Source organism: Pinus tabuliformis, chromosome 4_1 (assembly GCF_031772625.1).
Source record: "Pinus tabuliformis cultivar Carrire ecotype Pingquan chromosome 4_1, CPIR1, whole genome shotgun sequence".
Classification (NCBI taxonomy): Eukaryota; Viridiplantae; Streptophyta; class Pinopsida; order Pinales; family Pinaceae; genus Pinus; species Pinus tabuliformis.
The window spans coordinates 987,248,823-987,260,177 of record NC_142303.1 but is presented as its reverse complement, the minus strand read 5'-3'; the positions used below and the strand labels follow the sequence as shown (position 1 = coordinate 987,260,177).

General features: G+C 37.3%; 1 pseudogene; it reads left to right on the top strand.

Moving 5' to 3' along the window:
* Nucleotides 1-8,801: 8,801 nt before the first annotated feature.
* LOC149179451 (protein DETOXIFICATION 42-like) overlaps nt 8,802-11,355 on the top strand; it is a 45,765-nt pseudogene continuing 43,211 nt past the window's right edge.

Genomic DNA, 11,355 nt, shown 5'->3' with positions numbered 1-11,355 from the left:
GTGAAGAAGGGCTCACTTGCTGAGAGGATGATGATGGGTCAGAACAACTGGTTGTAACTCTCTTGGCTCTTTCTTGATTATCAATAAAGCTATTCAAGTTTTCCTCCATACTCTTGTGTCATTTATGTTTTACGCATTTGTATGGTCAATTTACATCTGATCCTAGATTGTTTATGATAGTAGATCCATGTTCTCGTATAGTGTTATGCTGCTTTGATTCTACAGGTACTCTGTGAAGCTGGGTATACAAGGAAGCAAGTAGCAAAAGACTATCAGAAGAGAGAGGAATCAAGCAAGGAACCAAGCGCAAGACAGAGGTTGGTCTCCTTTATTCTTCTCTCATCTATCTTTCATAAAGGAAAACGAAAGTAGTTTTACTTTGTTTGTTTCTAAGGTAGCTACCATGCCTTAGTGGGATTAGCAGTTCTGCATAGACACTTTTCCCTGTAACAAGTAAGGATAAATTCATCGACATATAACAAAATAATCAATAATCTACCTTCTACCACAATGTGATAAAGGTTTGCATCTGCTTCACTTTTAGTGAAGCCCAAACCAGTGAGATAGCTATCGATCCTAGTATACCAAGCACAGGTTTCTTTCTTGATTCCATACAACTCTTTCTTGAGTCTGCGCACATGTGACTCTCTGTCAAAGGTCTCAAACCCCTCTAGCTTCTCAATATACACCTCTTCCTCAATAACTCCATTGAGGAATGTTGTCTTCACATCCATCTGGTGGATCTTCCACCCCATATGCGCTGATAGTGCTAGAATTGACCTGATGGATGAGTACCTTGCTACTGGAGCAAAGGTATCCTCATAGTCAATTCCCTCCACATGAGAGAACCCCTTGGCCACAAATCTGAACTAGTATTTCTCTATGCTCACATATATTGCATGCTTTTCCTTTTAAATCCATCTCAAACCAACCATTGATTTATCTACTAGTCATGGGACCACTTCCCAAACACTGTTTCTGATAATGGAATCGTATTCTTCTATAATAGCATCAACCCATACTGGTTTTTGCACTCCTTCCTCGAATAAGGATGGTTTTGTCTCAACTAGCTCACTCATCAAATACATGTACCTAGTGTATCGATCTGGTGACCTCCTCTACATGCGCTGTAATGTGGGTGCTCCCACATTGTCTCTAGCACCCAACAATATTCTATTAACTTTCTTGGTCCCCTTCCTTCCTTCTTTGGATATCTCTACTTGAGTGGATTTCTCCACTCTCTCCTCCTCTGCTTGTGGTTTCTCTACAACTTCTTCAGGTTCTTCCTTTGGAGACAAAAGCTCCTGGTCAAGATGTAGCTGAAGCTTCCTCTCAAGAGAACACCTCATTGTCTTCTCTACATAAAACTTCACATCCCTTCTGACCACTGTCATCCTAAGGGGTGGAAAGTACACCCGATAGTTGTGAGGTGTATCTGTGTACCCCACAAATATGCCCAACGCTGCTATCGGTTCTATATTTTTCCTTGCTTCCTTAGAAACATGACAGTAAATTGATGATCCAAAGATCCTGAAATGTGACACATCTAGTCTCTTACCTCAAAAATCTTCCTCTAATGTACTCATGCCAAGGATCATGTGAGGAATCATGCTCTGCAGATAGACCGTTGTGTTGTATGCTTCAACCCACAAGTGTAGAGGTAGGCTTTGGTCATGCAACATCACCTGAGATTCTCCCACAATACTTTTGTTATTCCTCTCAGCCACCCCATTCTATTGTGGGTTATGAGGTGTTGTCAACTCCCGTCGAATGCATTTCTTTGCACGTAAATTTTTAAACTCATTCGACATGTACTCACCATTGTTATCACTCTTGAGATCCTTCACTTTTTATCCAGTCTCTTTCTCAACAAGTGCTTTAAACTTAACAAATTTGGAGAATATTTGTCACTTCTTCTGCATGAAGTAGATCCAACACTTCCATGATAAATCATCTAAAAATATAACATAATACCTGTGCTTGGCAGTGGAGGTTGTCGAGAAAGGTCCACATACATCAGAGTGGATCCTTTCAAGGATTGCATGTGCCCTATTGTCCTAATCATTGAAGGTGGCTTTTGTGTACTTCCCCAATGTACACCCTTTTCATGTATCCCACTTCTCAAGTGGTCCATTGGGAAGGCCTGTAGAAATCTGTTGCATGATCTTCAAAGCACCATGATGCAAATGGCCAAGTCTTTTATGGCATAATTCAGTGACATCTCAGCTCTACACCTTCTCTGCTTTTGTGCTCAACGTTTCATAGTCTTCCACCTCTGATTTGTAGAGGTTCTTCACTTGAACCCCAATATGCTTCACTTGTCCCATGGTGATGTGTCTCAAGAAAGCCTTATTTGTGTTGAATATCACATCATAGCCACGGTCTTCCAACACCATGACGAAAACTAGATTCTTCTTCAGACCTGGTACATACATCACATCCTTGAGCCTGAGAGGGCAGCCGGAATACCTATGAAAATCAATTGTACCAATGTCGATCGCACTATGCCTTTCATCATCTCCCATCTCAATGTGCATCTGGAGATTCTTCTCCTCCAAGTCACTGGAAAATTCTTTGTTGCCCATCATGTGGAATTAGGCATCATTGTTGAGATACCACACACTACCCATCACTGTGCTTGACGTGCATGCAATGAGGGTAAAATCAAGTTTGAACTATGAATCTAAGGCTTCACCCGCTACTCCTCCTACGGTATCCTTGCTTGCATTCTTGTGTGGATATTTCGTGGCATAGTGTCCCAGTTCATGACAATGAAAGCAATTGATTTTGGACAAGTATTTCTTCTTTCCCCCTTGACTCGAATCTACTTTGGATTCGTATTTCTTCCCTTTCCATTTCTTTTCCTTTCCATACAAGGCACAATTCTCCTCATCCTCTCCCTTGTATGAGGTCTCATCTCTGGTTCTTTGCCTTATCTTCTCCTATACCAAATTGGACCACAATCATTCCCAATTTGGTAGCTTCTCCCTCCCATTTACTGAATCCTAGTAGTTGTGCCTGCTCTTGGGAAGTCCTAGAAGTTCTAGGCTTACCAGATCATCCTTTGATATAGTAACACCAACTTAACCATGTTCATCATGGCACTATGTGAAATTGCTCAGGTATTGTGGTATTGTGTTTCCCTTATGCATCTTGATATTCCAAAGCTTGTCCTTCAGTGCCAACTCCCTGCGGTCACTACTTTTATGGAACAAATATATCAATGGCTGCCACATAGCATATGGAGTCTCTTTCCCGTGGAGATTCGAGAAAATATGGTCTCGAACACCCTCCAATATGATCCTCCTTGCCTTTGCTACACACCTCTTCCATTCTATTAGATCTTGAGCATCAAATGTTGGAGGCTTCGAGATATCATTATCTACGAATTCCTTCATCCCATTATCTTCCAACACTGCCTCCATCATGTCATTCCAAGGAACATAATTCGAGCTTCCCTCAAGGGCATACTCAAGTCTCATTCCATAGAAATCCATACTAATAGATCTAAAGAATTTATCCTACAAATTCAATCCACCTGCAAAGAAAAAATCAAATTCTCTTCTCTAGTATGATTCTCTCTCTGATACCATGTATAACTTTAATGTGGAGATTCAAAACTGCTCATAAAATTTACTAGATCACAAGACTTGAAGGTACTCTACTCATATTCGGAAAGAAAATCACGATCGAGAACAAAAAAATTACATGCATCAAGATTCAACATACATACACAAAGATTTATCTAGGGGAAAGAAACATCTCAAAACCCCTTACTATCTTTATTTCATTAATCAAAGAATAGAGAAGAAATACAATGCGTTTTCAAGCCTGAGAAACCCCTGCAGTAGTATAATCTATCTCACTGCCTCACAGACTAACTCAAGCAAATACTTAGCCAATTTTTGAGCCTACCAAGCTCCTATTTCCTTGTTTTGTTTGACGAGGAATTATCCCCCTATTAATTAGGGAAATTACTCATTGAGAATTTCACAATTCCTTTAGGCCCTTCTTTGACTACATGCGCCACCTGTACAACTTGGAATTTTACAACTTATAGTATACTTCGCTTGACCACCAATCTCAAATGGGTAACTCGAATTCTCTACATGCATGAGTTAATTTAGTTTGATTGATCAATTAACTGGATGATAACTCAGTGTGAAAAAGTTACACACCCTTGACTGATCCTCCACTAGTTCTACTAACAGTGAGAACTAGTTACACTGACAATAACTCAAATTAACTGAAATAAATTGCTACAAATTAGTAATCAATCATGTAGAACTGAACTCCAGTGTCTCCAACTCGAATTTATTGAGTTAACTAAGTGGCAAGAGCTATGTCACCTTAGTTAACTACCTCCAAGTATTCTGCTAAAATTGAAATTCAAATTTCTCCTAAACCAAGGAAAAATTAAATCAGGAATTTCTTGCTACATTTTCAAGAAAAAATAGACACTCAATAATGATCACTGTGGAAAATACGATCGTTTTCTCTTCCAATTCTAACCACAAAAGTATGAAAAATGTAGTTATTTCCTTGTACAGAGGGGATATGTGGAAATAAATATATTTATTGGAGAGAATCAAGTATGATTCTCTTTACATTCTTTCTCCTAACGTTTTTGTTCTAATGATGGATATTCTTTTGGATATGAAATGTACACACTCAACAATGATCACCATGGAAAATCCGAGCTCTCATTCTACCAATTATAACCATTGACGTATAAAAACCATAGTTATTTCCATGTACGAAGGGGATATATAGGAATAAATATGTTTACTAAATAGAACCAGGTATTGTTCTCTTTGCATTCTTTCCCCCAAGTTTTTTTTCTTGACGATGGATCATCTTTTGGATCCAAAACATAGACACTCAAAAATGACCAATATGGAAAATCCAAGCTCTCACTCTACCAACTATGACCATAGAAATCTAAAAGCCATAGCTATTTCCTTGTATGGAGGGGATTTATGGGAAGAAATCTATTTACTAAATAGAATTAGCCATGTTTCTCTTTCCAGTATTCTCTTGGTATTTTCATCCTAATGACGGATCCTCTTTTGGATCTGTTATAGCCACTACAACACCCCCGGATTTTTTCATCACGGGCATCTAAAAATTTGGGTCCCCCTTGCTTTTCAAGTTTCATGTATGTTTGTTTATCATTATGTAGTTGTGCTCTTTAGAATGGTTTAATCATCTTGAATCCATGAATAAATCTTCGTCATGACCTGATCAATCAATAACCCCATCATCACAATTAAATTTATGATCATGGATTCTTTGAAAGCATGATTATTCAATCTCTTGTTTTAATTGATGTTGTTTTGGTTACTTAGTTGGAAGATTGCCTATATGGAGTCAACTTCTATATGCCTAACACATTCAATGGAATTAATTTCGAGTAGTATCTTTGCAACAATCATTCAAATAGCTAGCTCGAGGAGCATACTATATTTAAAAAACGACTAATAGATGACAAATCTTCCTCCATGAAACAATCAGGTTTCATACAAAAGAATGCATATCATTCATAAAGAAATCAACTATAGGAAGAAACATATTTTTCAAAGAGCAGGAGCTCCTTAGTGCAGTAATAAGACTCTCATCCATCTATTAGAGAACCATAAAATTCAAATTCTAGCCTAATCCTAACATATCATAAGGGTGACAGTTTCAACACCTTGTTTTATTTCTTAATGTTGATACTAGAGATTTTAATTCTTAGGAAAATTGGGTCTGATAAAGGATACATGTTTTGTTATGAAACCAGCTCAAGAAAAGATAGAAAAGATAGATCAACGCCTTATAATTCAGCCTCTTCGAGGGGGCAACCTCCTTTACATTACATAAATGAACAATTCTTGGATGATACAAATGAAAAGACCTCCTTTCTATATATAGGAGTCTAAGGGGTCATAACATAATTAGAGCCGACATAACAATAATAACTTTTTTTAGCCAATTGATAAGTCTCAAACAAAAGGGTTCAATAATGGAGCACATTGAGGAGTTCCAAAAATTGAACATAAGGGTAAAAGATAGAAAAGATAGATCAACGCCTTATAATTCAGCATCTTCGAGGGGGCAACCTCCTTTACATTACATAAATGAACAATTCTTGGATTATACAAATGAAAAGACCTCCTTTCTATATATATGAGTCTAAGGGGTCATAACATAATCAGAGCCGACATAACAATAATAATGTAAGGGCACAATAATAACAATGGTGGGCTTCTATGGGGCACAATAGTAACAATATGGGCACTACATGGGTACATCAATATAATAAGTGGGTTATACTAATAACAATAAGGGGTTATACTAGTAGTATAGGGGCCTAACATGCCCCTCTCCTTCAAAAAGCGTTGTCCTCAACGCTTGAGTAGTTCTTGATGCTTCTGTATAAAATTCTTGTCCTCCCATGTGGAATATTCAGCGGGTAAGTTCTTCCACTTGATGAGATACTCTGAAATTGATCGATTTCATAGCTGTCGGGTTCTTGTTTCTATGACTGCTCCAAGTTCCAATATGATTTTTCCTTCCTCTTTAATTTCTGGCAATATTGTTTGAATTGGGATCTTTTGCAACTTTTGAATAAGTGGCCATACTTCTTCGTCCTTCTTCCATTCATCCCTTGCTTCGTTTATCCAATCTGGTTGGATAATATAAATAGCACAAAACAATGCTTCCACATCCTCATCCTTGAAGAGTCTTCCCATTCGGTAAGGTCACCATTTTTTAAGTGCCTGTTGTTTCGTTTGATTTTACACCGAAGTGGCGTTATCCTTTAAAAGTTGGAGAACTTGTTGTTGATGCTCGATGTGATCTTTCACTGCTTGAACCTTTTTCTTCTTGATATATCCTTCTATCTCTAGAGTTTGAGGAGTGGTAATTTCTTCCAATCCTTTACAAGATATGGTCGGATTTATTTCTTGATGCTTGATGTGATCTTTCACTTCTTGAACATTTTTCTTCTTTATATGTCCTTCTAACTTGATAGTTTGAGGAGTGGTAATTTCGAACAATGAATTACAAGATATGGTTGGATTCATTTCTTCTTTCTCGATGTGATCTTTCACTTCTTGCACCTTTTTCTTCTTGATACGTCCTTCTATCTTGAGAGTTTGAGGAGTGGTAATTCTTGCCAATGCTTTACAAGATATGGTCTGATTCATTTCTTCTTTCTCTAGAGTGGGTTCCTGGCGTATATCTTCTTCTTTTGTTGTTTCTTGATCCTTTTCTTCTTCCTCTTCATATTCTATGTAAAATAATTTCTTCTCAGCACACTTATGACCTTTAGTGCATTTGCTATCACAATTGTAACAAAGCCCTTTTTCTCTTTTTTCTTCCAATTGTTGTGGTGTAACCCTTGTAGGTTGTGGAAGGCTAGGAGAAACAACACTTCCATCTTTATAGTTGTGAGGGGTACACTTCCTGGTTTCCATAATTTTGCTTTCCACTATGTCACAAAGCCCTTTTACTCTTTCCAATTGTTGTGGTGTTGCTCTAAAGAAGGTGTTGCTCTTTGTATCCTCAGAATGTGCTATCATTTCCTCCGTGAAAATTGACCACGTAACAAGTTGTTTACAAGAACAAAGCCCTTTGTACCATAAAAATTGATCTGGTTCTAAATATGAAGATGCAATACATACCTTTTGTAACAGTTGTACACCATGTATATCAAAATATTGCTCCATCTGAAGCATCCAATTTACCGGATCCTTGCCATCAAACTTCCTCATCTTGCTTTTTCTTGATTTTAGGAGCTCTACCTTGAAACGACTGTAACTCTGTACTTTCGGATCTTTAAGTTCTGAAATTGTGACCTGTAGTAGCCCTCTGTTTCCTTTTTCAAATGCCACCAGTCCGATCCAAATTGGATTCTCCAAGAAAGAGTTATGCACAATCTCCCAAGATGACCTGATTATAGACTAGTTCAGTGGAGCGAACTTGTACGACGTGCCACGAGTCACTGTTTCAACCTTTAGATCTGAAAAATTCATACAAGAAACTACAGTCCGTCCTCTTTCTGTACCTTCTTATGAAATTTCAATCCGATCCCCAGAGAGAAAGTTATGACGATTTTCCCCAGGTCACCTGTTTTGAATGTAATTCAGGAGTCTGGAAAAAGACCAACTTCCTCAGATCATATCTCCACAAATATCGCGCGAAAAGCTCTGAAATTCGGACCCATGGTTCAGCGCGATTTCTTCTCAAATGGGTTTTTTTTTGTGACTTCTGAAACGTCACAGAAAAAACGTTATAGCGAAAATGCCACGATGACCTGTTTGGAGCAGCGAAACCCTAGAATCCAAAGCTCCGATACCAAATGTTATGAAACCAACTCAAGAAAAGATAGAAAAGATAGATCAACGCCTTATAATTCAGCCTCTTCGAGGGGGCAACCTCCTTTACATTACATAAATGAACAATTCTTGGATGATACAAATGAAAAGACCTCCTTTCTATATATAGGAGTCTAAGGGGTCATAACATAATCAGAGCCGACATAACAATAATAATGTAAGGGCACAATAATAACAATAGTGGGCTTCTATGGGGCACAATAGTAAAAATATGGGCACTACATGGGTACATCAATATAATAAGTGGGTTATACTAATAACAATAAGGGGTTATACTAGTAGTATAGGGGCCTAACATGTTTCCATTTGGTTTCCATAGTTCACTATCAAGTAATCTAATGTATGACAGAGTTGATCCAGTATATTCTTATGTGCAATCTTGACCCTTGTTTCTACCAATCAAATCAAATCTAGAAAATCATGACGGTTTTCGAGTTGTGTTCAAAGGAGGTGAATCTAACGCAAACATAAATTGAGAAGAGAAGTAATCCATTGAATTTTTTCTTGAAGATGCATGGAGTGTTCTAAAATTAGATCATCTTGGTTAGGATATTAAATAGATTTCATTTCCGACAGCATTGGCATTAACAGTTGATCCTCTTGCTTCCCTCATAGATACAGCATTCATTGGGCAAATAGGTCCAATGGAGCTTGTTGTTTTTGGGGTTTCTATAGCAATATTCAGTCAAGTGACAAAAATATTCAATTTTCCCCTTTTAAGTGTCATAACATCACTAGTAGTCGAAGACAACGCTACCACTGAAGTAGTGGATAAAGAATTCGATATGGAGGGATCTACAAAAGACATTTTGGATAACGATGAAAAGGATTTACTAATTTATTTTACTCGCATCGAAAAGAAAATTACTCCATCAATTTCGTCAACATTAGGTCTTGGAGGAGCTATTGGAATTATTGAATCTTTTATTCTTATCCTTAGAGTGATACCCATCTTGAGCACCATGGGTGTAAAATTCAAATTCACCCATGAAATTTCCTATTTGGAAGTATATAAAATTACATGCAGTTGGCGCGCTTGCACTTATTATATCACTTGCAACACAAGGTATATATCGAGGATTTAAGAACGCAATGACTCCTCTTTATGAAATAGTTGTAGGTCATATATCCAATATTGCTTTAGATCCAACTCTTATATTTCTTCTCATACTTGGAGTTAGTGGCACATTCGTTTATCACGTTCTATCCCAATTCCTTATATTCTATGTGGAAATTGTGCAAGCGAGTTGTACTTTTACCACCAAAATTTAGTGAGTTAGAATTTGGTTTTTATTTATTTTTAAATGGTATTCTCCTACTTGCACTGTTTACATTTATAACATTTTTCTTGACTTGGGCATCATCCATGGTTGCACGACAACGACCAGTTCTCATGGAAACATTTCAAACTTGCATGCAAATTTGATTGGCTACATCTCTTCTTATTGATGCATTCGCTCTTGCTAGACAGGAAATGCTTGCAAGCATCTTTGCTAAAGGTGACTATGAGAAAGAAAAGAACACAACTTCCCGAACATTACAAATGGGTATGGCTCCTAGAGTCTTCCTTTCAGTGGTTCGTGGTGGGAGCTTGCACATGTTGTCCAAATGGTTAACTAATGATGTAAATATATTGAATATGATTGTTAAGTAAATAATAAACATGGAGCAGAGATGCTCTTCTCAATATTATCAATAGCTAAATAATATTAAATAGGAGACATCAACAAGAAATGACTACAGTGAGACTGAACTACAACTCAACCAAACTGGATCGAGCTCTAACTTATTGTGACACTTGGATGGAAAATTATGAAACCTAGCAGTTGGCTGGATTTAGATTCTCCAACACCTCCCCTTAATTACAATGACAAATAAAAAACTAAGATATGTATGCTAGTATGAGATTCAGCTAGGCTTGCAATTTAAAAAATTTAACTTCAACTAGATTTCCTTTTATTTTTCTCTTCTTCCAGATCTTATAGCCTCTAGTTTGTTTCAACTTTTTCTTCTTATTGTATCCTTCAAACCTTAATTTATTCATTTTCTAGTGTAGGTCTTCCATTGTTATAGGTTGTTTAAGCATGTCTCGAATTTCTTCAAAAAATTGGCTTGTATGTGGACTATTGCCACATGTCATCTTTTGTAGTGTGATCTTCATCATAATTTTTTTGAACATCAATTTGCTGCAACATAAGATGAGAATAAAATTTTATCTCTTCAAAAATCTAGTACCTGAAAATATCATGAATGTTTTCATCATCCATGTTTTCTTCAGGGTTCATTGTTGTATATTCTATGAAAACTTTATCAGGGCATGGTGTCGCAATCCATGCTTCAAGGAACTTTAATTCTTCTTCATGATTTGTTGCTTCTCCCTGCTTGATGCTTACATATGCACACTCAAAATAAAAATTAATATTAAAAACATTTGCAGGATCATATTCTTTCTACTATGTAATGAGAGCTTTCTCTTTGTGGCCTTCCTTCTTTGCTTTTGCCTCTATCTATGTCTCTTCCACTTCTTTACTTACCTATGTTGCTACAAAAAAATTGTCTTCCACTTGGTTTTCCAACTCAAGTGGGCTTGTCTCACTGAATAGCATCATGTCGATATGATGTTTTTTTTTGCATCATCTGCAACCATTCATCATTATCCAGCAATTCTTCATCAAAGTTTGCATCAACAATATTAATTGTTGGATTCACCATAGCATTGACTACTCCAATGGCAGCTTCACTGTCATCAGCAAGCTCTCTTGCTGGATTCACCAAATCTTCATCCACTTGTGCCTGAGCACAGTGGGATTCACAAAAATCTTTATCTTCAACTGGATTACCCCCCCCCCCCCCCCCCCTACACCAAAACACCTCTCAAGGGTACCCTAGGCTTCCTTGGCTGACTTTGCATCTGCTATGAGGGGTAGAATGTTGTCATCTACATATTCTTTTATTCATTTCAATGCAAAGGTGT